This window comes from Chlorocebus sabaeus, chromosome 21 (genome assembly GCF_047675955.1).
Source record: "Chlorocebus sabaeus isolate Y175 chromosome 21, mChlSab1.0.hap1, whole genome shotgun sequence".
NCBI classification, from domain to species: domain Eukaryota; kingdom Metazoa; phylum Chordata; class Mammalia; order Primates; family Cercopithecidae; genus Chlorocebus; species Chlorocebus sabaeus.
Genome location: NC_132924.1, coordinates 79,274,458 through 79,300,677, shown reverse-complemented (window position 1 = coordinate 79,300,677; position 26,220 = coordinate 79,274,458). Strand labels below are relative to the sequence as shown.

At 42.0% G+C, this 26,220-nt stretch overlaps 1 long non-coding RNA gene and 1 pseudogene across 2 annotated transcripts in view; both read right to left on the bottom strand.

The window, feature by feature from the left end:
* LOC103226705 (uncharacterized) overlaps nt 1–26,220 on the bottom strand; it is a 139,462-nt gene that overhangs the window by 35,289 nt on the left and 77,953 nt on the right. The gene's annotated exons all lie outside the window — the stretch shown is intronic.
* On the bottom strand, nt 23,239–23,339 carry LOC119626388 (U6 spliceosomal RNA; annotated as a pseudogene).

Sequence of the window (26,220 nt, the reverse complement as noted above, 5' to 3'; positions counted from 1 at the left end):
TTGGGAGTTCGAGACCAGCCTGACCAACATGGAGAAACCCCATTTCTACGAAAAATACAAAATTAGCCAGGCCTGGTGGCGTATGCCTGTAATCCCAGCTACTCGGGAGGCTGAGGCAAGAAAATTGCTTGAACCCGGGAGGCAGAGGTTGCAGTGAGCTGAGATCATGCCATTGCACTCCAGCCTAGGTGTCAAGAGCAAAACTCCGTCTCAAAAAAAAAAAAAAAAAAAAAAAAATCAGTTAAATTTTAAAATCTATTTGCTACTTACAAGAGACACATCTAAAACAAGATGCAAAAAGATTGGAAATATTTTTAAATGAGCAATTTACTGGAAATAATTGCTGCCATTTTCCTTTCAGTCAGATGACTTGTTTGCTCAGGGTTTCTGACCGGGGCTGGCTGAAACAATGCATTGTATCACTGGGCTCCAGAACAGTGTGCCAACAACATGCGGCACTCTAAAAGGACAGAGCATTCCAGCACGATGCTGTGGCTTTATTTACCAAGCTTTTGGGATAATATGTGCCTCGGGCAAAGAGTTCTCTGTCTGCCCTCAGATCACAATGCTGCACAGGATGCCACATTTAGAACTGTCAGAGGACTGTTCAGTGCAGGGAAAGATGCATTCTGAGAAATAGTACCTGCTGTGGAGTGTTCCAGTTTTTATATTTTTCACACCCATTCTCTGTATCTTTTATCAGGGTTTAGGTGCTTTATCTTTTGTATCAGTAGGTAGAGGAGGGAGGGGGAGGATCAGAATTAGCTGTGGGGCTTTTCTGAACCACATACACGTACTCCTGAAAATCTGATAGACGCCAGGATATATGACCATGGAAAGGGCCTGTGTAGTTCAGATAAACCACCAAAGATTTTTTAAACACGTATCATCTCCAGTAGAGAACCGCTGCTCTATATAAACCACTATCCAAATATGGATGCAAGACTTCATCCCTAAGTGCCTTCTAAACCATATGACCTCCATTCTAAACTTCATTAGTAGTGTTCTCCCTTCTGCTTAGCAAGGCACAACGGATGGCCAAGAATGGTTCTGTGAGGTTTATACAACTTGTCATCACCCTAGCCTGCCTGGGGAAGGAAAGGTCTCTGTATTTTTCCTACAGGAGCAAAAAGGAGAATGATTTAGCTCTGGGTAAAGGAGACAGTTGCATATCATTTCCAGGCTCTGCAAATTGATTAACCTGTCCAAATACTTCATAATGTGCACGTATTTTATTATCAAGAAATGACAACAAGCATTTTCTATAAACAAAATCACAAATTCTGGTCTTGTAAGTCAGAGAGTGGGGTGTCCAGGACTCCTGGGAATCAGGGGGTTTTCTCAGTCCTGAAGTGGGCAAAGAGAGCTTTCTGCTATTAAGGAATACTGGCCCATTGAAAAAACAGGGCCACAGAACCAAAAAGCAATTGAATTTAGCGTTTTGTGTGTGAATATGTGTATGTATATGTATGATTGTGTATGTATGGGTGTATTCATAAGTATGTATGTAGAAAGAAATACCTCGTTCTTTCTCAACTAGTTTTTAAACTAGGAGCAGAGAATAAAACAATGATATATAGCACAAATAGTTTAAAAGCATATTGCAGTCCCATATTATGCCCAGGGACACTTAAAATCTTTTTTTTTCACTCTGTCACCCAGACTGGAGTGCAGTGGTGCCAACTTGGCTCACTGAAGCCTCCACCTCCCGGGTTTCAGTGATTCTCCTGCCTCTCAGTCTCCTGAGTAGCTGGGATTACAGGCACGTGCCACCACGCCTGGCTAATTTTTGTGTTTTTAGTAGAGATGGCGTTTCACCATGTTGGCCAGGCTGGTCTCAAACTCCTGACCTCAAGTGATCGGCTCGCCTTGGTCTCCCAATACGCTAGATAGATTAGAAGGGAAAGAAGTTAATTTATATGTGCCAACCCTGTGCTAGGTGGGCACGTGAAGTCTTTATATGAATGGCCTCCCTTAATCCCCTCAACAACTACCTATGGTAAGCATCATCCCCACTCCACAGATGAAAAAATGGATGAGTACAGATGTAAAGGAGCATGCCCAAAGCCACACAGCTAGTAAGGAACAAAGTAGATTTCCAGCAGGGCTGTCCAACTCCATAGAGCCCACCACTCTCATCTTCCTCACTGTTGTACCAATTATGTAGGAAACAGTGCTTTCCTCTTTACTCTCCTGTGTCTGTCCACATTCAGCATTTCACTCCAGATCTGGTTTTCTAGTCACTTCCTCCAGGAAGGTCCCTCCAAGCCATGCTTCTCAGCCTCTAGACTTGCAGGTAGCACTGTATTTTCTCCACGAGGTTTTGCAGTGCTTGGTCATTGTGTGTGCAGCTTGTGCACAGTATCAAGTGCACATGAGTATGTGTGTGAATGTATATTCTATTGCTCTTCTGCTGCCAAAATCACACGCCGGCTTTCAGTAACTAGGCACCTGCAGTTCTTGGGGCTGTACATCAGGTTCCACGATTCCCTTTTCCGGTGCCTCATCTGACCCAGCCACTAAAGAATGACTAGCTAGAGCATGTTCAGCTATTTTTAGTTCCCTCAGTCACTGACCTAGACTGTTGGCTGAGGAGGCAGAAGGAACTGGGAAGGAAGATATGTATCAGCCTCATCCAAACCACTTCTCAGGCAGCTGACTGCCAGGAGCTTTGGGGCAAGGGCTGAAAAATAGAAATCACGTAGGCAGAGCTTTCCAGATGGGGAAATAAAGAGCAAACAGCTACCCCGACCAGCAATGGAGCTTGCCACCTTGGTCATCAAAGGCTGTAGGAGAGAAGAGAGCAGAGAACATAAAGAAGGAGGTAGGGGACGCCTGGACAAGTCTGCAGCCAACTCTTAAGAGCAAAACCACTTATAAGGCACAAAAAGAACCAGAGACTGCCTCTCCTCCTTGACCTTCCTATTTGAACTTTGCTCAAAAGTTTTCTGGTGTACGTACATAGTACCACGGGAAACTGGGAGGAACTTACTTAGGCCTTGCACTAGAAGTATCCAACACTCACAGCCTGGGAAAGGAGGCAGCCTAATAGACATAAGACAAATTTCTTTAGCTGGAAAGTGTTGGAACACTCAAAGTCATAACTGCCCAGGTGCCAATTCAGCATTTATCCTGACCCAATCTAACTTTTAAAGATTTTCTTGTATTGATTGACTTAAAGATATATAGAAAAATTGTAGTTATGTAGAGATAAATGGAATATATATGGATATGTGGAATATCCAGAGAGATGTATGAAGAGATTACTTGACAGTTTCCCTCCGAGACTCACAGCAGAAAAAACTATCTTTCAGTTCCTCTGTTTGTAGGAATTCACACCTTTGCTTAAAGCAACTCTAGCCAAAAAGAACAAATCATGAGTTTTCAAACAATATTTTGTTTCAATTTAAGAAGACTAAAAGGAACTAGTTTCTCTGGCTTTCTCTGTTTTTCAGAGTAATGTTGTTGCAGGTAGTTAGTCGGTCATGAGTGGGGCAGGAGAGGGCTCCTCCCCACCCACTAGGAATGATGGGTGATGGTTCAGAAGTTATCACATTGCCTCTCTAAAAGTAATAAATTGGCAGCCAGACCAAGGAGAGGCCATTTCCTGATGGTCCACACCTGTTGCACTAAAATGTTAATTGAATGCAGATACCAGGGAGGCACAACTTCCCGGGCATGTGCCTTAAGAGACAAAATGGCAGAGTATGACCTTCTGGGTACACTCCATCTGAAAAGGGAAGAAAGTCTCAGATGGACGTGACTACAACTTCCTAAACACACTGCGCATGCTCACCTCCCAAGGGTAAGGAGGGCACTGCACATGCAGGAAGCCCACCCTAAGGGAAGAATTACGGGAAGGGGCCAGCCTATAAAGTCCTAGGATCAAGGTTAAACACTGCACTTGACCTTCATGTGCCCATTTGCATTTCTTCCTCTCTTTCCTGTTCTAAAGGCTGTTTAAATAAACTTCCACTCCTGCTCTGAAACTTCCCTTGGTCTCTTTTTCTGCCTTATACCCCTCAGTTTAATTCTTTCTTCTGAGGAGGCAAGAATTGGGGTTGCTGCAGACCCATACGGATTCGCTGCCAGTAACTCAGGTATCTTCCACTGGTAACATATTTGGTGCTGTGAAACTCAGATATTTGCCACCCCAACAAGTTGAGAGAAAATTTTTCCCCTTTCATTGCATCTATTTTGCTAAGTAAACTGTTTCTTTTGCCTTGGAGACCTTCCTGCAATCTAGAGTGTGTCGATTGTCTCCCTGTTTTTTAATATGTTCCTTGGACCTCTTATATTTTCTGTAAATGATAGTTAAATTTAGGAGCTTGGTCAAATTCACCAAAAATATTAAATTTTTGGTGACGCCTTTTTATTGGAGCATTTGTGTACTTCCACAAAGAGGTGCATGATGTCTGGCTATTTTTATAATGGTAGCAGACATTTATGATCTTTGCCTAGATCATTAATAGTGTTGGGGTTTTAAAATGGTGATATTTGAATTCCATTATTCCTCTATATTATCAGAAATACATCCATAAAAGAATCATTCTTTCATCAATGATATGATTTCCTCTAGGTATATATCATATAGGAAAACACAGTAAATATCTGACTCTTTGCATTTACTGGTTTTCAGAACAATGAGCTGGTGTGTTTCTTCTTCTTTCTTTGTTTTAGTATCATCATAATGAACTCAAAGATATTTAGCAGATGCTGTTGATGTCCAACCCCATATCCCCTGAGCTCACCTCAGATTTCACCTGCATTTGTGCTGGACAGTAACAATGCATACTGACAGCTTCTCATATCACCCTCCTTTTGCTTCTTTGAGAGCTTTCACCAAAGCTACAGGAACTTGCTGAGCCCACTTATGGGCAGCCCAGAAATGACAGAGATTCAATGCCTCAAAAGACAACCTTTAACCATGAGGGGTGGCTTCACCTTCCCTTGGCAGGACAATTTTTAGAGACACGCTACATCATCTAGGAGAGGGCTCTCAAGTCACATGCATATTGTGCCGTTCTTCCTTCCCTGTCTCACTTTCCTCGCTGTCTAACTTGTGTTGTTTCTTGGGATCGCCTTTCAAGTAAACCACTGGCATTCAGTTCATTGTCTCATGGTCTTCTTTTGGGATGCACCTGAATTCAGATAAATTTAACTATGTTTGATGACTTTTGATCTATTGCAATTATTACCCTTATCAACTCAAATCATCCCATCTTTGATCAGTTGGAGTGTATTCAACTGGCTTCTGAGTCCTTTTAACATGACAGTGCTTGGTTTTGATACTTTTCTTTTTCCTGGTATTACAAGAAGTTTCACTCTCATTTTGTATATTTCCTTCCTCAAACCTGCAATCAACCATTTCTCCAAAAAACCGTTTGTTTTTGTTTCTGTTTTGAGACAGAGTCTCACTCTGTAGCCAAGACTGGAGTGCAGTGGCACAATCTCAGCTCACTGCAATCTCCGCCTCCCGGGTTCAAACGATTCTCCTGCCTCAGCCTTTCGAGTAACTAGGACTACAGTTGCGCACCACCATGCCTGGCTAATTTTTGTATTTTTAGTAGAGATGGGGTTTCACCATATTGGCCAGGCTGGTCTCCAACCCCTGACCTCATGATCCGCCCCGCCTCGGCCTCCCAAAGTGCTGGGATTACAAGCGTGAGCCACTGCACCCAGCCTGTTTTTATTTCTTGATGTAGGAAATACTATTTAGAGACCACAATCTTGGCAGTAGGGATGCTTATTGCTACTGGATTGATCAGTGTTTCTATGTCTTTTCAGTAGACAAATTAAGAAAACTTTCCTGTTTCTTTGCATGTCTTACAACTTTTTGTTGGAAAAAATAGGCATTGTAAAAAATATAATGTGGCAAATCTGAAAAGCAGATTCCCCACATCAACCATTTTTCCTTTTTTTTTGAGACGGAGTCTCACTCTGTCGCTAGACTGGAGTACAGTGGTGCAATCTGGGAAATCTGGGATCACTGCAACCTCCACCTCTGGGGTTCAAGTGATTCTCCTGCCTCAGCCTCCCTAGTAGCTGGGACCACAGGTGTGTGCCACCACATCCAGCTAATTTTTTTTTTTTTTTTTGTATTTTTAGTAGAGATGGGGTTTCACTATGTTGGCCAAGATGGTCTCTATCTCCCAACCTCATGATCTGCCTGCCTCGGCCTCCCAAAGTGCTGGAATTACACGCATGAGCCACCAAGCCCAGCCCAAGCATTTTTCTCTTATTGCTGTTTATTGTTATTGCTGCTGCTGTGTGCTTATTTAGTGACTTTTCTGGACTAATTCTGTAAAATCTGTATTCTTTGTCATGTGTGGACCCTGAAGTCTCTGCTTGTTTCACTTAGTGGTCAACTAATGACTGGACAGAGATTTGTTCATGCCTGAGCCAGTTAACCCCTTAACCTCTGCTGTGAACTCTGTGTGTCTGAGCACACCTTCAGTGCTCCCGAGGACATTTTGTAACATTGCCTTTGCCTTCATTCCTGCCCATGCAAAGCCTCGGGGTCCACAGAGCCTTCTCTTTCTTTCCTGGATGTATGCACAGCCCTGCGCAAGCATGTGGCCTTCTAGATTCCACGGAATATGTTGAAGTTTTTCAAAGCTCTATTCCGTTTTCAAAGCCACATTCCCTAGTTTTTCCTTTTTTTAGTCAGCCTGTTCTTAGTTCCAACGGGTACTGCTGCCCCGGGCAGCTGCATTGTTCAACAATTGTTGTTGATCGTTTTTTAACAAATTTCCTGAGGGCAAGGTTGTTCACACAGCGAGCTCTGTGTCAGGTCACAGAAGGAATGCTCTGAGAGTGAATCTGTCCGGAGAGTTTTCAGATGGGCCAAATAGTGGCAACTCTCCAGGAATGAGTTTTCTGGGAGCCCCAAACACGTTCTGCCTCCTCCAGTGCCTACCAAGCTGCTAGTTTTCATAGCTATTATAGTTGTGAGGCTGTTACATGGTAACCGTGGGGTAGGTGTTAGACGAATGAGATTATGGCAAATCAAAACATAAAGTTTAGGGCCAGGCATGGTGGTTCGTGCCTGTAATCCCAACACTTTGGGAGGCTAAGGTGGGAAACTCACTTGAGCTCAGGAGTTCAAGACTAGCCTGGGCAACATAGCAAGACCTCATCTCTACTAAAAATAAAATTAAAATTAAAAATAATTTAACTAGGCATAGTGGCACTTGCCTGTAAGTCCCAGCTACTCTGGAGGCTGAGGTGGGAGGAGCACTTGAGCCTGGGAGATTGAGGCTGCAGTAAGCTGTGAACACAACTCTGTCCAGCCTGGGGCACAGAGTGAGACCCTCTCTCAAAAAAAAATAAAATAAAACAAAGCTTGCTGTTCAGACGTATTTATTGAATGAAACCCCTCAAATTGTTGCATGCTTTCAATTTCCAGAATTCTGAAAACATTTATTTTTGGCGATTTTTGCCATTGTTCTCACTCCTTTTATAGAGGCGAAGAATCTTGAAGGGCCCTACTTCACCATTCCAGAAATTGGGATTCTGAACATTTTTTAAATGAAAAAATATATCAAATTAATATTAATACCCAAAATGCTGGATTTTTACTTAAGCTCATTGATAGCTACCTCACTGATTTCACTTAATCTCCTTTCTCCCTTGTCAAAAATCTTGTTCTCAGTAATACTATCAAAATTATTATTTAGCAACCAGGCACAGTGGCTCATGCCTGTAATCCCAGCAGTTTGGGAGGCCGAGGCAGGAGGATGCTTGAGCTCATGAGTTTGAGACCAGCCTGGGCAACATGGTGAGATCCTCTCTCTACAAAAAAGTACAAAAATTAGCCTGGTGTGGTAGTGTATGCCTGTAGTCCCAGGTACTTGGGAGGCTCAGGTGGGAGGATCGCTTGAGCCTGGGAGGCAGAGGCTGTAGTGAGCAAAGATGGTGCCACTGTACTCCAATCTGGGCAACAGAGAGAGACCCTGTCTCAAAAAAACAAAAATATATATATATATACACACACATAAATTTTGTTTTATTCTTCCATACATAAAAAACAGACTTAGAATAACAATACCAATATTGCTGCCAATGATATAATCATTGAAAATACAATATTTTACACTTCCTTTTATCCTTAGAGTTTATCTCACTGGGAATATACAGTCAAAGTACTGTGGTTTAGAGTCAGTTTGAAAAGTCTTTCTCAAGATTGAGACATGAAAAACCATTCAAAAGATCAACGAATCCAGGAGATTTTTTTTTTTAATTAATAAGATAGGCCACTAGCTGGACTAACAGAAGAAAAGAGAGAAAATCCAAATAAACACAATTAGAAATGATGATGGGAGTGTTACTACTGACCCCACAGAAATAAAACAACCATCAGAAACTACTATGAACAACTCTATGCAGAAGAGATGGATAAATTCCTAAACACATACACCCTCCAAAGACCGAGCCAGGAAGAAATTGATGCCCTAAACAGACCAATAACATGCTCTGAAATTGAATCAGTAATAGCCTACTAACCAAAAAAAATAAGCCCAGGACCTGATGGATTCACAGCTGAATTATACCAGATGTACAAAGAAGAGCTGGTGCCTTTCCTACAGAAACTATCCCCAAAAATTTAGGAGGGGGGACTCCTCCCCAACTCATTCTATGAAGCCAGTGTCATCTTTATACCAAAACCTGGCAGAGACACTACAAAAAAATAAAACTTTAGGCCAGTATCCTTGAATTTCAATTTAAAAATTCTCAACAAAATATTTGCAAACTGAATCCAGCAGCACATCTAAAAGCTAATGCACCATGATCAAGTAGGCCCCAGGATGTAAGGTTGGTTCAACATACACAAATCAATAAATGTGAGTCATGAGATAAACAGAACTAAAGGCAAAAACCAAATAATTATCTCAATAGACACAGAAAAAGCTTTCAATAAAATTCAACACCCCTTTATATTATAAACTAGGTATCGAAGGAACATGCCTCAAATAAAAAGAGCCATCTATGACAAACCCACAGCCAACATTATACTGAATGGGCAAAAGCTGGAAGCATTCCCCTTGAAAACCGGCACAAGACAAGGATGCCCTCTCTCATCACTTTTATTCAACATAGTATTGGAAGTCCCAGCCAGAGCAAACAGGCAAAAGAAAGAAATAAAGGGCATCCAAATAGGAAGACAGGAAATCAAACTATCTCTGTTTGCAGATGACAAGATGCTGTATCAGAAAACTCTGGGCCAGGCGTGGTGGCTCACACCTGTAATCCCAGCACTTTGGGAGGCTGAGGCAGGTGGATCACCTGAGGTCAGAAGTTTGAGACCAGCCTGGCCAACATGGTGAAACCCCATCTCTACAAAAAATACCAAAAAAATTAGCCTGGCATGGTAGTGGGCACCTGTAATCCCAGCTACTTGGGATGCTGAGGCAGGAGAATCACTTGAACCCAAGAGGCGGGGGTTGCAGTGAGCTGAGACCACACCATTGCACTGCAGCCTGGGGAACAGGGCGAGTCTCTGTCTCAAAAAAGAGAAAAGAAAACCGCATAGTCTCGGCCCAAAAGGTCCTCTAGCTGATAAACAACTTCAGCAAAGTTGCAGGATACAAAATCGATGTACAAAAATGGCTAGCATTTCTATACACCAACAACAGCCAAACCGAGAGCCAAATCAGAAAGGCAATCCCATTCATAACTGCCACAAAAAGTGTAAAATACCTACGAATACAGCTAACCAGGGAAATGAAAGATTTCTACAATGAGAATTACAAAAGACTGCTCCAAGAAATCAGAGAAGATACAAACAAGTGGAAAAACATCCCAGGCTCACAGGTAGGAAGACTCAAAATCATTAAAATGGCTATACTGCCCAAAGCAATGTATAGATTCAATGCTGTTCCTGTCAAACCACCACCAACATTCTTTACAGAACTATTAATAGAAAAAACTATTTCTATTTCTAAAACTAAAATTCATATGCAATCAAAAAAGAGCCAAAATAGCCAAGGCAATCCTAAGCAATAAGAACAAAGTTAGAGACATCACATTACCTGACTTCAAACTATACTAGAAGACTACAGTAACCAAAACAGCATGATACTGATATAAAAACAGGCACATACACCAATGAAACAGAACAGAGAGCCCAGAAATAAGGCCACACATCTACAACCATCTGATCTTTGACAAAGCTGACAAAAACAAGCAACGGGGAAAAGACGCCCTATTCAATAAATGGTGCTGGGATAACTGGCTAATCATATACAGAAGATTGAAGCTGGACTCCTTCCTTATACCACACACAAAAATCAACTAAGATAGATTAAAGACTTAAATGTAAAACCCGAAACTATAAAAACCCTGGAAGACAACCTAGGCAATAACATCCTGGACATTGAAAGGGGCAAAGATTTCATGACAAAGACACCAAAAGCAATCACAACCAAAGCAAAAATTGACAAGTGAGATCTAATTAAACTTACAAGTTTCTGTACAGCAAAATAAATTATCAAGAGTGAACAGACAACCTACAGAATGGGAGAAAATATTTGCAAACTATGCATCTGACAAAGGTCTAATATCCCTCATCCATAAGGAACTTAAATTTACAAGAGAAAAACAGCCCCATTAAAAAGTGGGCAAAGGACATGAACAGACACTTCTCAAAAGAAGACATACATGTGGCCAACAGGCATATGAAATAAAGCTTAATATCACTGATCATTAGAGAAGTGCAAATTAAAACCACAATTAGATACCATCTCACACCAGTCAAAATGGCTATTGTTTAAAAAGTCAAAAAAACAACAGATGCTGGTGAGGTTGTGGAGAAAAGGGAACACTTTTACACTGTTGGTGGGAATGTGAATTAATTCAACTATTGTGGGAAGCAGTACGGTAATTCCTCAAAGAGCTAAAAGGAAAACTACCATTCAACACAGCAATCCCATTACTGGGTATATACCCAGAGGAATAGAAATCATCCTACCATAAAAACACATGTATGTGAATGTCCATTACAGCACTATTCACAATAGCAAAGACATGGAATCAACCTAAATGCCCATCAATGACAGATTGGATGAAGAAAATGTGGTACACATACACCGTGGAATACTATGCAGCCATAAAAAAGAACAAGATTATGTCTTTTGCAGGAACGTGGATGAGGCTGGAGGCTATTACTCTTAGCAAACTAATGCAGGAACAGAAAACCAAATACCACATGTTCTCACTTATAAGTGGGAGCTACATAAGAACTTATGAACACAAAGAAGGAAACAACAGACACTGGGGTCTACTTGATGGGGGAGGTGGGGGAGGGAGAGGAGCAGAAAAGATAACTTGGACACTGGGCTTAATATCTGGGTGATGCAGTAATATGTACAACAAACCCCCATGACATATGTTTTCCAGTGTAACAAACCTTCACATGTACCCCCAAACCTAAAAGTTGATAAAAAATAAAACTAAAAAAAAAGAAAAAGGAAAAAAAATCTTTCTCTATATGGGTTTGCCTCTATGTTGATAGGCAGTGAGGTTTAATTTCATTTTTGTTTTTTAGGAGTTGATTTTTAAAATTTAATTTTGGTGTTTTGTTTTTTGTTTGTTTGTTTGCTTTCAAGACAGAGTCTTGCTCTGCAGCCCAGGCTGAAGTGCAGTGGCGAGATCTCGGCTCACTGTAGCCTCCGCCTCCTGGGTTCAAGTGATTCTTCTGCCTCAGCCTCCCAAGTAGCTAGGACTACAGGCACCTGCCACCACACCTGGCTAATTTTTGTATTTTTAAGTAGAGATCGGGTTTCACCATGCTGGCTAGGCTCATCTCAAACTCCTGGTCTCAAGTAATCAACCCACCTCAGACTCCCAAAGTGCTGGGATTATAGGCATGAGCCACTGTGCCCAACCCTACTTTTGTTTTATAAATAGATAAAATATATACATAGTTCCAGAGTCAAATCTATAAAACAAGGTATACTCAAATAATTTTAACTATTATCCCTATTCCCTTTACCCATTTCCTCCTCTTCCAAGCATAAACATTTTCTAAGTGTAATTGTTTACTCCTGCATTGCTATGTTATATCATTAATATAAGCAAATATGTTTATGGGTATATCTTTTGGTATTTAGAAAGGTTTCTATTTGTGTTCTAGCCATTACCTTTATACTAATACCTTTACTTAATACGTTTAGAGCTCTGATTTTTTACTGTTGTCTATTCGTTTCTACCATGAGCATTCCCCAGCATCCAATTCGAAGTAATGTTTTATTCCCAGTTAATATCTATTAGGTAATCAGTGAACTTAATTTGTTTTTCATATATTCAATCTATTCTTCCCTCAGGTTTTGATAGTTGCATTATACTGCCAGAACACACAGCCGTCATGCACCGTCCTTACACATCGACCTTTACCATCTTCACTTCGATTTTATTCTATAGACTAATAGATATTCAATGCTCACCAATAGTCTTTATGTCAATGTCTCTCCAGTCATTTTGTCTGAAAATTCTTCTTTAACAGATTCCCAAGGAAAGATTTTTGAAATATTATTTCCTGAATTTTCACATCTTCAGAATAATTTGTCTGAAGCATTTATAATTTAATGTCAGTTTGATTAAAGTTATTGATTCACATTTTTTCTCTCCTGGCATAAACTGTTGCAGTCAAAAAAAAAAGTGTGATGGTGATTGAGTTTTCTTTCTCTAAATGTCTGGTTCTTTTGTCTGAATATCCAAAGAATTTTTTTTTCCTTTAAATTCCAATAATTTTACAGGAATATGTCTCATTGAATTCTGTTCTGAGTCATTTTCCCCCAGAAACACAATGTGTCCTTTCAAGATGTCACTTTGAGGTTTATATTTTAAGATAAGGTTTTTTTAATTAAAATTTTTTAGCATTTGCTCTTTTCCATTGATTGGTTTTCTTTTTCAGGACCTGCTATTTTACATATGTTTGAACATCTTTGGATATCTTTCTGAGCTGTTATTTTCTCTCAAATTCTCTCTTCATTTCTTTTGGATTTTTAAAATTTTCCTTCTTTTAATCTCCTTTTTAAAAAATGAATGTTTATTTACTCTAGTATTTTCATGTAGTTTAATCTTAATTTCTGAAATGATTTTTTAAATTTTTTCTAAAGATAGTTCTGTTACCTCGATTTTTGAATATTCCTACTTTCCAAACACATCATTTCTGAGTTCTTCCACCTTTGATTTATGTTGTTTTTCCATCGCTTTTATCACTTTGCCATATTTTAGCTTGTTTTAGAATATTAGGTTATGGTTTTCATGTCTTTTGTGAGCATCTTTCTTATGTGCTTTCATTGTCTAAAGGAATGTTATTTCTGCTCCTTATTATTACATTTTTTAAAAAATAAGAACTTCCTATGGACATTGATCATGGTCTTTTTCCTGTGGCTATGTTTAAGTGAAATAATTTTTTTTTTTTTTTCTGGCAAAGGATGGATGGCCAAGGATAGATTTTCCAGCTTCCTATCTCTACAACTTCTTGTTTTGTTGTTTGTGATGAGAAAGGTGGCCTTAAGACTTTCTAAAATATGCGCTTCTGCACCTCCCACCCCTCGCTCTTCTTCTCTCCTTCTTTCCTTTGTCCCTATTGTCCTTTTCTGCACAATTTTGATTCTGCTTCCAGTACTTGTTCCTCAGTGTAGTACTAAGCAAGCTTAGTAGGAGAAGAATGATTTGCAGCAGAGATGGTATGTAGCTCACAAAACCTAAAATATTTACTGTCTGGCCCCTTGCAGAAAGTGCCAAATCCTGTTCCACAGATGACTCTATCTTTTCTCTGAAGAGCACCTCCCCGCTCTGTGTGGTCTAGGTGGTGCCATCAATCTCTGTGCACCATCACCACCAGTGAGATGTGACCCTAGAAGGGGTTAATAAATGGAGCCTTCCCTACAGCTGATATACAGATATTCAGAGGGAGATTTTTCTATAGGGGTTGCTTAGCTGTGGGTTGTAAATCTCAGGCTGCTGGTGGACACTTCTCTTAGCCATATGGAGGAAACCTATTTGCAATGGGAGAAAAGGGAGCTTAGGTTATGAAGGCAGTGGGGTGATTAATGAAATCTCTGACTCTAGCTAAAGCAGCTGCATCCTTGGACTTTGTAGCTACAGGAGCCAACACATTCATCTTCTGCTTGAGCTTATGAGAGGTGGATTCTGATGCCACAACCCAAAAAAACCCAGACTTACATAGCTGCATATATAAAATCACATGTGCAAGGCCATTGAAATGATTTTTCTCAAATTATTCCCTGCTAAAGGCTATTTTTTTTAACTATAAGAGAATTAAAGAGTTAAACAAAAACAGGGGAGGTAGAAGAAATTGCTTTGCCCGTGAGCAAGACAATACCTTAGCTAAGATTTGGTAAATTAGTCTAAATTTTTAAAAAGCATGCACTGAATAGACTGGGCATGGTAGTTCACACCTGCAACCTCAGTGCTCTAGGAGGCTGAGACAGGAGTATCGTTTGAGGCCAGGAGTTCAAGACCAGCCTGGGCAATATAGCAAGACCCTGTTTCTACAAAAAATAAAATAAATTAGCTGAGTGTGGTGGTGTACCCTGTAGTCCTAGCTACTCAGGAAGCTGAGGCAGGAGGATCCCTTGAGTGCCTGGGAGTCCAATGCTACAGGGAGCTGTACTCCACTGCACTCCAGCCTGGGCAACAGAGTGAGACTGTCTCAAAAAAAAAAAAAAAAAAAAAAAGCATGCACAAAATAAGTTCAGCTTGTAGTTTATAAATAATATTGAAAATAATTTGATTTAATGAGAACAAATAACATCACATTTTGATAGGCCAGGGCTGGCAGAGGTTGAATTAGAAAACATAAATTACTATTACATTGGAGTGGAGCCTATCAGAAATATCAGTGGGGCTTTTTCAAAAACCAGAATTGAAAAGGCCACACTGAGGACCTACTGGGATAACTGTGATAAATAGAAAAGCTTGGGAATTACTACTCCAATATGATTCCTTCACCTTTAAAAAAATGTGTATTTTATATTTTGCTTAATTTGGGATATTCTTAGGTAAAGGTTCAAAGTCCTTATTTCTGTTATCTCTAAATATATATTCGTATTCATACCACCACCAGATGGTTTCACCAACGCTACAAAACTACTTTTCAGTTGACTACACCCAGTGGTAGCAAGGACCTGGGGAAATCTTGTAGCTCTATTAGACCAAGGTCAGATCCAAACCAAAAATGAATAATGGCTAGGATATCAGAAAGGCACAGAAGCAAACATTTGAGATTTATTAAGATGTTTTATGAATATATCAGAACAACAATTTCTTTATCTTGAACAAGAGAGTGAATACAAATCTGTCCCAGATAAATAACTTAGGATTGGCTTTAATTAGCTCCTGATGTGATTCTCTGGATACTGAAATCACTCATGTGTAAGTACCGCAGATGCCAGGCCCTCAGGCACCTGAAAGCAACCTCCTTTCTCTCTTCATTAGAATGACCGAAAGGACTGCCAAACACTCAGACTAGAGCTGGGCAACAAGAGGCCCTGCACGGTGAGAAACTCGCTTTGCAAACCACAGGGGTGGAATGGAGGCTGTGGGTCCATCAGTGCTGACAAGTAGGAGCCTCCAGGCCTCAGGTCCACATCCAAGAGGGAGAGCCCATCCCCGGCCTACCAACAATTTCACCTGTAATTTGTACACACACAGTTCTTTTGTTCTGCTTAATGCTGGAAGGGATGTACATGACAAAGAGTAGGCCAGGAGGGAACAAACCCCTAGCACTTTCTTTTCTTGCCGTGCATTACATAATAACTCTTTTCTGTCCATTTTTTCTTAAAGTCTCTGATATTGAAGGGGAGCTAGTTATTGCTTTAGATGACAGGATCCAAATGATGGCTGCCATTCGGTGTCTTGCTTAACTCATTCCAAAACAGTACATGCACTTAGAAGATTTTTTCTTCTAAGAACTGAACTTGGCCATTTCCCAGGCAGCTCTATAATCCAGCAAAAAATCAGAACTTGGATCACAGATTAGGAAAGTAATTATTTGAATAACCCCTCTTGGCTTTCCCAGACACCCTCTCCCCAGCCACTTCCTAGAAGCTCAGGGCGACTTACAGCTAAGTTTTCTTATACGCTTCCTATCTTAACCCAGTCTAGAAAGAGAACCGCCAGCCAGGAGCTAAGAGCAGTAGCAGCAGCAATAGTAGTAACAGTAGTAGTGATGAACCACTTTCACAAGCATTGTCCTATTTGCTGTCACAGCAATCGTATGAAGAATGAGCACAAGTACTGTGGTCTTCATTCTGTGGACCGACAGACTGAGATTCTGAAAAGTTAAGGTAGTAATTGAGAGAGCAGGTACTTGAAATTCAAGTCTTTTACCTATAACTCAAGTCAAAGAGGCTATATCACTCTACTACTTAGTTACAGATCCTGAAGTTGACTGGTTAAATAACTAGTAGGACCAGAGAAGTCTGTCTCTCAAATGTTAATAGGAGCCTGGAGCTGAGTAGCTGGTGTTGCTTCCTGGGGCTGCCTCCTGGAAGATGCAATGGCTTTGCTCTGTCATGCTCCAGGGAGCTCAGAAGTGACAGAATGGGGACCTGGATTTCAACCTAACATAGATCTACCTGATGCTTATAGTCATCAATCGTTTACCTCAGAAGTGGTGAGATAATCATGCAGAGATGGCTTAAAAATGCAGCAGACAGCCGGACGTGGTGGCTCACACCTGTAATTCTCAGCACTTTGGGAGACTGAGGCAAGAGGATCGCTTGAGTCCAGGAGTTTGAGACCAGCCTAGTCAACATAGGGAGACCTCCATCTCTACAAAAAATTTAAAAATTGGCTCGATGTGGTAGTGCATGCCTGTAGTCCTAGCTACTTGTGAGGCTGAGGTAAGAGGATTGCTTGAGCCTAGGAGGTTAAGGCTGCAGTGAGCTATGATCATGCCACTGCACTCCAGCCTGGGTGACAGAGCAAGACCATATCTTCTTTTTTTTCTTTCTCTTTTTTTTTTTTTTTTTTTTTTTTTTTTTGAGACGGATTCTCCCTCTGTCACCCAGGCTGCAGTGCAGTGGTGTGATCTCCACTCACTATAACCTCTGCCTCCCAGGTTCAAGCGATTCTCCTGCCTCAGGCTCCGGAGTAGCTGGGATTATGGGGGCATGCCACCACGCCCGGCTAACTTTTGTATTTTTAGTGGAGACGGGGTTTTATCATGTTGGTCAGGCTGGTCTTGAACTCCTGACCTCGTGATCCACCCGCCTTAGCCTCCCAAAGTGCTTGGATTGTAGGCATGAGCCACTGCACCTGACCAAGACCGTATCTTTAAAAAAAAAAAAAAAAAAAGTGGCAGGCTGTTGGCTATTGTACAAGAGACCCAAGTCAGGGGCTTAGAAAACATCCCAGGTCTCATCCAGCCCCAAGATTTCTATGAGTTCCTGGAAAAGTGGAGAGGAAGAAAGGGGGCTTTGAAAGCAGAAGTAATGATTCAGCAAGGATGTTGGCTGCATTTTTCCTCTGGAAGGTGAACCAGAGAATAAAAAACAGATTTTTCTCTATTTTGCAAGACCCAGGTAGGGAGAGTGGAGGGGAATGGAGTAATAATTAATACAACTGAAGTCAGAAACTAAAAGAATGGAGGGAACAAGCAAGTAAGGAGAAGAAAGAAAACACGTTATGTTTCCTTTGAGAGAATCATTTGTTGGGACACTACGTCTCAAACCTGGTAACAGCTGGTAAACTCAGCTTTGAGTGTTGCATAAAAATATCACCTGATTTTAAAAAATCGAAACTTATTTTTAGTTCACTTTTTCCACTTCTTCCATGCAGAGATGTTCAGTCAAGCCTTACAACTGGTATTATGGGTTGAACTGTTTCCTCCAGAAAAGATATGTTGAGGTCCTAACTGCTAATACCTCAGAATGTAACATTATCCAGAAACAGGGTATTTACAGAGGTAATAAAGTTGAAGTGAGCTCATTAGGATGGACCCTAATCCAATGTAACTGGTGTCATAGACAGGGAAATTTGGACACAGAGACAGACACACACACAGGGAGAATGCCACATGAAGATGGAGGCAGACACCAGGTGATGCATCTACAAGCCAAGGAATACCAAAGATTGCCTGAAAACCACCAGAAGCTAGGGGAGGGGACTGGGACAGGTTCTCCCTTGCAGACCTAAGGAGGAACCAGCCCTGCTGACACCTTGATCGTGGACTTCCATCCTCCAGGACTGTGAGACAATGTGTTTCTGTTGTTAAAGCCACCCAGTCTGGGGTACTTTGCAACAGCAGCCTAAGTAGACTAATCCAACTGGCTATTCGAATTTCACCTTTGTTGGATCCGTGCTTTCCAGGTAAAGGCCTGGAGTGCTCTGGAACTGTGATGCTCAAAAGGCAAAGAGAATCCAGCAAGTTGGAGCAGGAAGTAATCCCAGAGGTCATCAATCTTAACTTGTTTTATACATATGAAAATTGAAGTTCAGGAGGAGTGAGTGACTTGCCCAAGTTTTCACCATACAGAGTCATCACTCTATCCCAGGTTTTCAGACCTCCAGCCCACAGCTCTTTCTACCAGGCCCCGATCTTACCCAAACTGCACACACAGCCCTTCCTGTAGTTATTTACCTGTTGGTTGGTTGCATGCATCTTAAGTGTGAAACTTTGGGCTGGAGTTACTTGGAACCTGCTGGCTTGGCAACTGATGGGGGCAGGAGCGAGTCCTTTCTAGGGAATCTGACCAAGGGCTGCATCAGGGAGGCAACAGCTTAGAAGACTAGATATTCCTGCTATCTGCAGACACATCATATTTCTGGTCCTTTCCTCACCTTCCTCCTCTGTTACCTTGCCCACATGGTCAATCTAAATCACAGAACTAGGAGGGCTAGAGAGGAAAATGTTCCATGTTAATTCAAATGCCAAGAAGGAGCCAGTGACTGCAACATATATTTGCAGAAGATCTTATGGAATTAAGCGCAGAATAAACTTTCTGATCCCCAAGTAAATTATCAAAGAATTGGGCTTTAATTTTTCTGCTCCTCTGCATCTATATGAAAAATTAGTCCTGGGCTACTTTCTCCAGACGTACAGATTGGACCTAAGCTTGTAAGTGGTTCCCAAGTCAGAAGGTATTTGGATCTGTCTCCTCTCAAAAAGTCCTCAAGCAGACCCTTGATTTTTGTCCCATCCAGTAAACATGCCAAGTGCAAGATAACTACACATTTAAAGGAGCAGCAATTAAGTGGAATCTTGGGGAGGAAGGCATGATTTTGTCTACCATGGGAAGGAGAGCAGGGACTCCTTCTTTCTAATCTTCCTCTGTCTTCCTGGGAACTGGACTTCTCTTGATTTTGTCTCTCAACAGCAAGAATGAGGTGAGACCACAGTTAAAGTGGTCACAGCCCCCAGGAGCTGACAGGCAAGGAGGGATCTTGGGTCAACCTGTACAAAAGGGCCCAGAGGAAATCCTTTGTTCTGATGTTGAGACACGGCCGTGTGGAAGGAAACCAGGCACAGCTTGTGCACTGATAGACTGGGGAAGCAAAACACTTCAACTGCCCCTTTGTTCTCTAATGCTATTGCTCTATCTTCCTTTCTCTACCTTCCCCCATCCTACCCCAACAAGAACCAGATACAGCCTTCCTGAACTGACCAGTTTCTCACCTGGCCTTTCTTTGAAAAAAAAAAAAAAAAAAAAACCAGCATTGGTACAAACACATGTGGCAGTGAAGGTCAGTGTGATTTTCCCTCAAGATACAGGATCAGAGACATCTCTGCTTGTTGCCTGATCTACCTGCCCCATCACTTTACTATTTGTTTTTGGTTTGGTGTGAAGCAGGGTCTGCTCAATCCAACCCTTCTGTTCTCCAGCCTTCACAAAATTTCCCCACACAACCTTCCCGCATTTTATCAGAAGCTGCCCATCCCTCCCCACCCACAAAGTTACTGAGGGAGCAGCCATGTTTGCTGGGTGACCTGACCCCACACACCACCACATCTCCTTAACCCATTGGGCCAAGCCAATGTCCTGCTCCTGGGGAGCTTGGAATCCATGCAGGAGAGACGGCTCAGAAGCTGTTGACAGTGGCAGTTTTTTGCCAAGTGAATTAGTAAGCAGAGAAAGCTCCTCTGCAGCCAGATGGATGGATGGGTGGACTTGCATAGAAGCAGGAAAAAGAGAGTGAGGGAAGCCTTAACTGTCCACGACGCTTTCATTCCTAGTTCCGGAACATCCCTAAAGCCCAGTGGCCTCTTGACCTTGGCTTCGTTGATAATCCTCTAGCTTGAGCTAGTTTAATGTGGACTTCTGCTGCTTGCTTGAAACTAAAAGAACCCCCATTTATCAGAAATCAGCTCTGAAACCATTGGCTGGAGAATGGCCAGAGCTAGGGCATCACAAGATCTCCCCCCGAAGAACACTCCTGTGAGGCCTCGAAAATCCTCCTACTGTATCATTTGAGCCACATTTTACCATCTCACCCACAAGGGGGAAATGCAAGTTTGGGGACTGACTCTATGATATCCAGACACCTTCTCATTCCCCATTGAACTTTGAGCTGGCACGTTAACCACAACTGCCAGCTCACATGCATTCTAGCTGCCATGTTTTAGGAAGGACAGTAATGGTTCACAGTCCTTTATCCAAATTCTTGAAGTCCGGTGTTTCGGATTTCAAAATTTTTCAGATTTTGAGAAGTATGGCCCATTATAAATTACGTAAATTATATAACTCCCCTGGAAGGGTCTATGGCTGTCTCCTAATCAAATAAAATACACTAATATTTTTAAAGTGGAATAAATAATGATTATAAGCAGTTTCATGCCAAGTTTTCCTTCCAAATAGTTTCATATTAACTCAGGACAGGTGTTGCCCTCAAGTGAGTTACTAAAAATCTTAGTTTCAAAGCTTTCAATATTGCAGTAACGAACCATTATGGTTCCCCATTTCACAGATAAGTACACTGATGACCAAGATGGCTATGTACCTTACTTGGGTAGTCTGGCTGTAAAGGCCACAGCCTTAACTACCATCCCATCCTGCCACTCCATTGTTACACTGCTTCTTCAAACTTAACCCTAACCAAGAGTGGCAGGATGGGGCCAGATCTGTTAAACCCCATGGAGGAAAATCAGAACAGGAGCTGTTGAACATAGTAGATGAAGTCAAAGAGGAGATGTGACCATCTTCTTCAGATAGCTGTCTTTTCCTCAAATTCTTTCCCTAAGGCCTTTTCTAACTAGGGGACATTGGGCTACCAGAGACACTAAGAACAATCTTGCAAGGAGAAAGAGGTCTTGAGGTTCTGAGTGAGAGGTATGCAAAGGATAAGTAGAGGTTAATCCTAATCTTTGCCAAGTAAAGCAAAGGAAAGCTTTGAGAGTCAACAGCCTCAGGTCTTTATCTTTCAGTTCGTCCATTCATCAAACACTCATTGGGTGACTACTTTGTGTCCAATGCAATTAGCGCTGGAAAATGCCAGAGAACAAACTGCCCCTGGCTAACAAAGCCCTCTGTAAGCCTGCTCCCAGCTGCCTTTCTGATCTCTTCTCTCCCCTCATATCCCTTCTCCCTCTCCCACTAAATCCAGCCACACTAGCCCTTCCGTGCCACAAACCCTCCAAGACCTTCCCCGCATCGGGACCTTTGCCCTTGCAGTTTCCCTTGCAGGCATTTTCTGCTTCCCGCTCTTCCAATGGTTGGCTGCTCGGTTATTCAGGTCTCAGCTTATCCATCATTTCCTTAGCAGGGACTTCCCTAACCGCCCAATGGGAGGAGCCACCCAGTCGCTCATTTCCCCATTGCCTTAATTTTCATCTTTGCACTTATTGCTTTCTGGTTTTTTCTGTTTTTCATTTGTTTACCTTCTCTCCCTATTGAATACAGCTTTCTGGGATCAGGAAGCTGGTCTGTTTTGCAGTCTGCTGAATTTGCAATGTTTCAAACAGTGCCTAACACATAGTAAGTAGTCTATAAATATTTATTGAATAAATTAACAAGCAAGAAATTGAGCTATATTTTGGGGATTATGTTAGCTTTGTTGTTTTTGTTTGTTGTGTTTGAAAGCCTGAAGTGTTAGACCAGAGAAAACCTAACACAGGTATGTGGCTGAGATGGCTACCTGTCCAGCAACATCCATATTCCCCGTCTTTAATAACAGCAATCCTGTGTTTTAGCTGAGAATTTGTCCGACCAGTTCAAGTGTACTTCTCTTGGCATCTTTACAGCATGGATTTGGCCATACTGGGTGAGAATGAGCTGTGTCATTTCTGAGTCATGTCCTTAAAAGAAATTTACATCCTCCCCTCCCCTGGCCTTTATCCCCCTTCCCGCTACCTAGATGATACCAGGATCCAAAGCAACCCCATTGGAGCCAAAGATGGAAATCCTGTGTTGAGAATGATAGAGCCGCCTTGTCATCTGTAAACAGTTTATTTCTGGATTATTACATGGAGAAAAATAAACTCCCACCTTGTTTAAGCCATTATATGTGGGGCTTTCTTAGTTACAACAGCTATGCCAGTATCCTATGCCTAAGAGAAGTTTTTAAGTCTTTTTCAACAATTTAGAGTGTTTTTGCTCTATCTGGTCTGCCTCTGCCAGAAACTACTACCCAAATATTACCTTTATTTTTTGTTTTATTTTATCCTCAACATTTGTCAAGTTAGTTCCTGTGTCCCACAACACACTGCATTTGTGTGTTGTAGAAAAAGAAAGAAAACACATTTAATGACTGTCTACTAGCTACCAGGGACTATGTTAAATGCCTTGCCTGTAATACCTTGTTTGATTCTCCTAATAGATACATGAGTCTGATGTCATTTTCATTTTATACATAAGGAAACAGGCTCAGAGAGGTTAGATGTCTTGTCCAAGGTCACACAGCTATTAAGTGTCAGAGTTGGGCTTTGAACCCAGAGGACATTGAGCATGCTCATTCTAATACTCTGAACTTATATCATGGTATATGCAATGACTGAGGGCTTGCATAGGGGTTTCAAGACTTGCTTTTCTTTTGGCTGTAATTGACATCATTAATCTAATTGTGTGACTTTTCGCTTCATAGCTTGCTGCTCTTTACGATGTCTTTATATAGCCTTTATCTCTCAGGGTCATGTTTATTTGTTTATAAAAATTATGGTAAAATATAACAAAATTTACCATTTTAGTCATTTTTAACTGTACAGTTCAGTGGCATTAAGTGCATTCACATTGTTGTTCATCTCCAGAACTTTTTTAAACCAGCCCCTGAAAAAATATGAACTGCTTCATGAATTTTCGTGTCCTCTTTGCCCAGGCGCCATGCTCATCTCTCAGTCTCATTGCAGTTTTGGTATATGTGTCGCAAAGCAAGGGGGCCTTGTGTTTAAGTCACTGGTTTTCTAACTCTTGGCTCCCCTCCCCCTTCTCTTGCTTTCCTTCTGTGATCTGCTGCCTGCAGCTCAGTAATGAATTGGAGTATCTCAGTCATACCTGTACCTGCTCAGGATCATGAGGGAGAGGAAGGAGAAATAGGCATGATTCTTTATCAAGTGTCCTGGCTTGGATCTTATCTCTGCTTTCTGACCCCACCAACAACCCAGGAGTCAGAGCAAGGAGATGGGAGAAGGTTCACAAACTCCCTAATTGAAATCTGAATCATTTCGGAGTTTCTTAGCCCTTCAAATGGTGAGTTAGGAACTGTGATTTGCTCCACACTGAAGCCATCAAGATGAGACTCAGGGCTGGGCATGGTGGCTCACACCTGTAATCTCAGCACTTGGGGAGGCGGAGGTGGAAGGATCACTTGAGGTCAGGAGTTTTGAGACCAGCCTGGCCAGTATAGTGAAATCCCAATTCTACTAAAAAAGTACAAAAATTAGCCAAGCGTGGTGGTGTGCCCCTGTAGTCCCAGCTACTTGGGAGGCTGAGGCAGAGAATCGCTTGAACCCAGGAGGCAGAGGCTACAGTGAGCCTAGATCACACCACTGCACTCCAGCCTGGGCAACAGAGACTCAGTCTTGGAAAAACAAAGCAAAATAAAAGATGAAGCTCAGAGAGCTCCCGCATGCCAGGGCCAGGAGGAGAGATGGGAGTCACCAGGTCTTGCCTCGTCCTTTGGGTTCACAGGGGAGGCCACCGAGGGTCCAGTCAGGGTTGCAGCTTAAGCCCGGTAGAAGCTAGAGAACCAGGTAAGATTCCTGACTCTTATCCAGGGCTCTCTACCTTGACATCTACTGACAAATCTCCCCCTGCCCAATATCGTCCTATTTCCTCTTACTTATACTTAAAAGCCTTTCTCTCCCTAACTAATGCCTCAAGCACTGTCAGCACTTCCCAGCAGAGCCCGTTGATCCCCTGGGTCCTTCAGATCCAGTGCTAGGGGATTAATAAAAACCTTTTTAAAAAAGTAGGCAGCTGTTGTGGTTGCTCTGCTTTGCCACCCAACTCCCCAGCAGGACCGTAGAACCTGTCCCCCAAGCTGCTGGGAATGCTGGCTAACAGCGCTCAACTGCCTGCCCGCTCTGGAACTGCCCCCACCTGCAGACAGCCGCCCTGCCTGGGGTTATGCCCCCTTTCCAGAGCAGCCCGGTCTCATGACAGGAAGGGCCATCCTAGCTCCAAGCTCTCCATGGAGCTGCAGAGGCCAGTCATGAATGCACAGTGGCCCAGCTCCTCCCTCTGTACAATTTGGCTTACTTTCCTTCCCCACAGGTGCTTACCCTGGTAGCTCCCCTAATAAATCTCCGGCGCATTAATCTCTCCATCAGAAACTGCTCCTTAGGAAGCCAACCTACAACAGTTCCAAAATAAAAAATCAATTATGAGGCTCTAGTGAACAAATGTTTAATGGAATGTTTACAGATGCCACATTATGTGAACTCCATTAATTGTTAAATTTAGTATTCATCAACATTTAAAATGTCATTACCTCTAATCACTATCTGCAGGTTAGAATTTCTCAGTTCATGTAAATTCCAGCCCATATGTAATGGATGCTGACAAATAATAGCGAATTGTAAATTAAATGCAGCACTTACAGTTAAATAACTTCAAAAGTAAAGTTACTAGGGCTGGGTGCAGGGGCTCATACCTGTAATCCCAACACTTTGGGAGGCCAGTAAGCAGAAGGACTGCTTGAAGCCAGTTCAAAACAAGGCTGGGCAAAAAAGCGAGACCTCAGCCCTGACCCTCCACAAAACATTTTTAAAAATTAGCTGGGTGTGGTAGCACGTGCCTGTAGTCCTAGCTACTTGGGAGGCTGAGGTGGGAGCATTGCTTGAGCCCAGGAGGCCGAGGCTGCAGTGAGCCAGGATAGCACCATTGCACCCCAGCCTGGGTGCCAGTGAGACCCTACCTCAAAAAAAGAAAAAAAAAAGTCATTAGATTGAACAGTATGAAACTGCTAATATCTGACCATTTTTGACGTTTATAAATAGCAATTTCACATGGTTCAACATAGTATCTCATCAAATATTTAGTTATATTTAATTGAGGATGTAAGTGTACTCTAATGTGTTTGCCTTCCAACAGTGAGCATGCTAAGGCCTGTGAAGATGTCAGAAACAGCCTTCCCTCTTTGGAATAAAGATACTACAAGCAGAATCTAAAGACAAAAATCAAGATAATGCCAAGATTTGGGAGCAAAGAAAGGAAACTGAAGCCCAGACCTCATTTCACTCTGCATGACTCATTGTACGGTTGAAGCATTTCTTCACCCTCATCTCAGGCTCCTCGGGCCCCATTTCCTGCTTTCCCACTTTCTGCACTCATTCTCTCTTTCAGGGTTTTCCTCCTCTGCGGGAAAGCATGGCTGTAAGAACGATCTGAGATTCATGGGGGAGGAATCAAATTATGAACAGCTCTCCTTTCAATGAAAGGCTTTTTTTTCCGATAACATCAGCATTTGAAAGGTTCCTATGTGTGTTATCCTTTCGGTCCCTTGTGACAATGTCCCAAACCTCTACCAATAAATTATTTTATCTGCTCTCCAAAAATGACTTTGTTCCCACAAATACTGTTGATGGGAAGAGACTGCGAGGTTAGTCTATTCCTGCCATTTGATCATTTTGTTTATTGCACTGATCCAACACTTAAGTAAGCATTCAAGCTTTTCATTTATACTGTATGCAACTTCAAAAATCTAAGAGCTGCTTTAGAGAACTTTAAGCTCCTGCAATGCGGGTTCTCATCACTACACTTCCCCAAGGCTGAACCGGCGACTCACCCCTCTCCTTCACCTGCTGCAGGACAC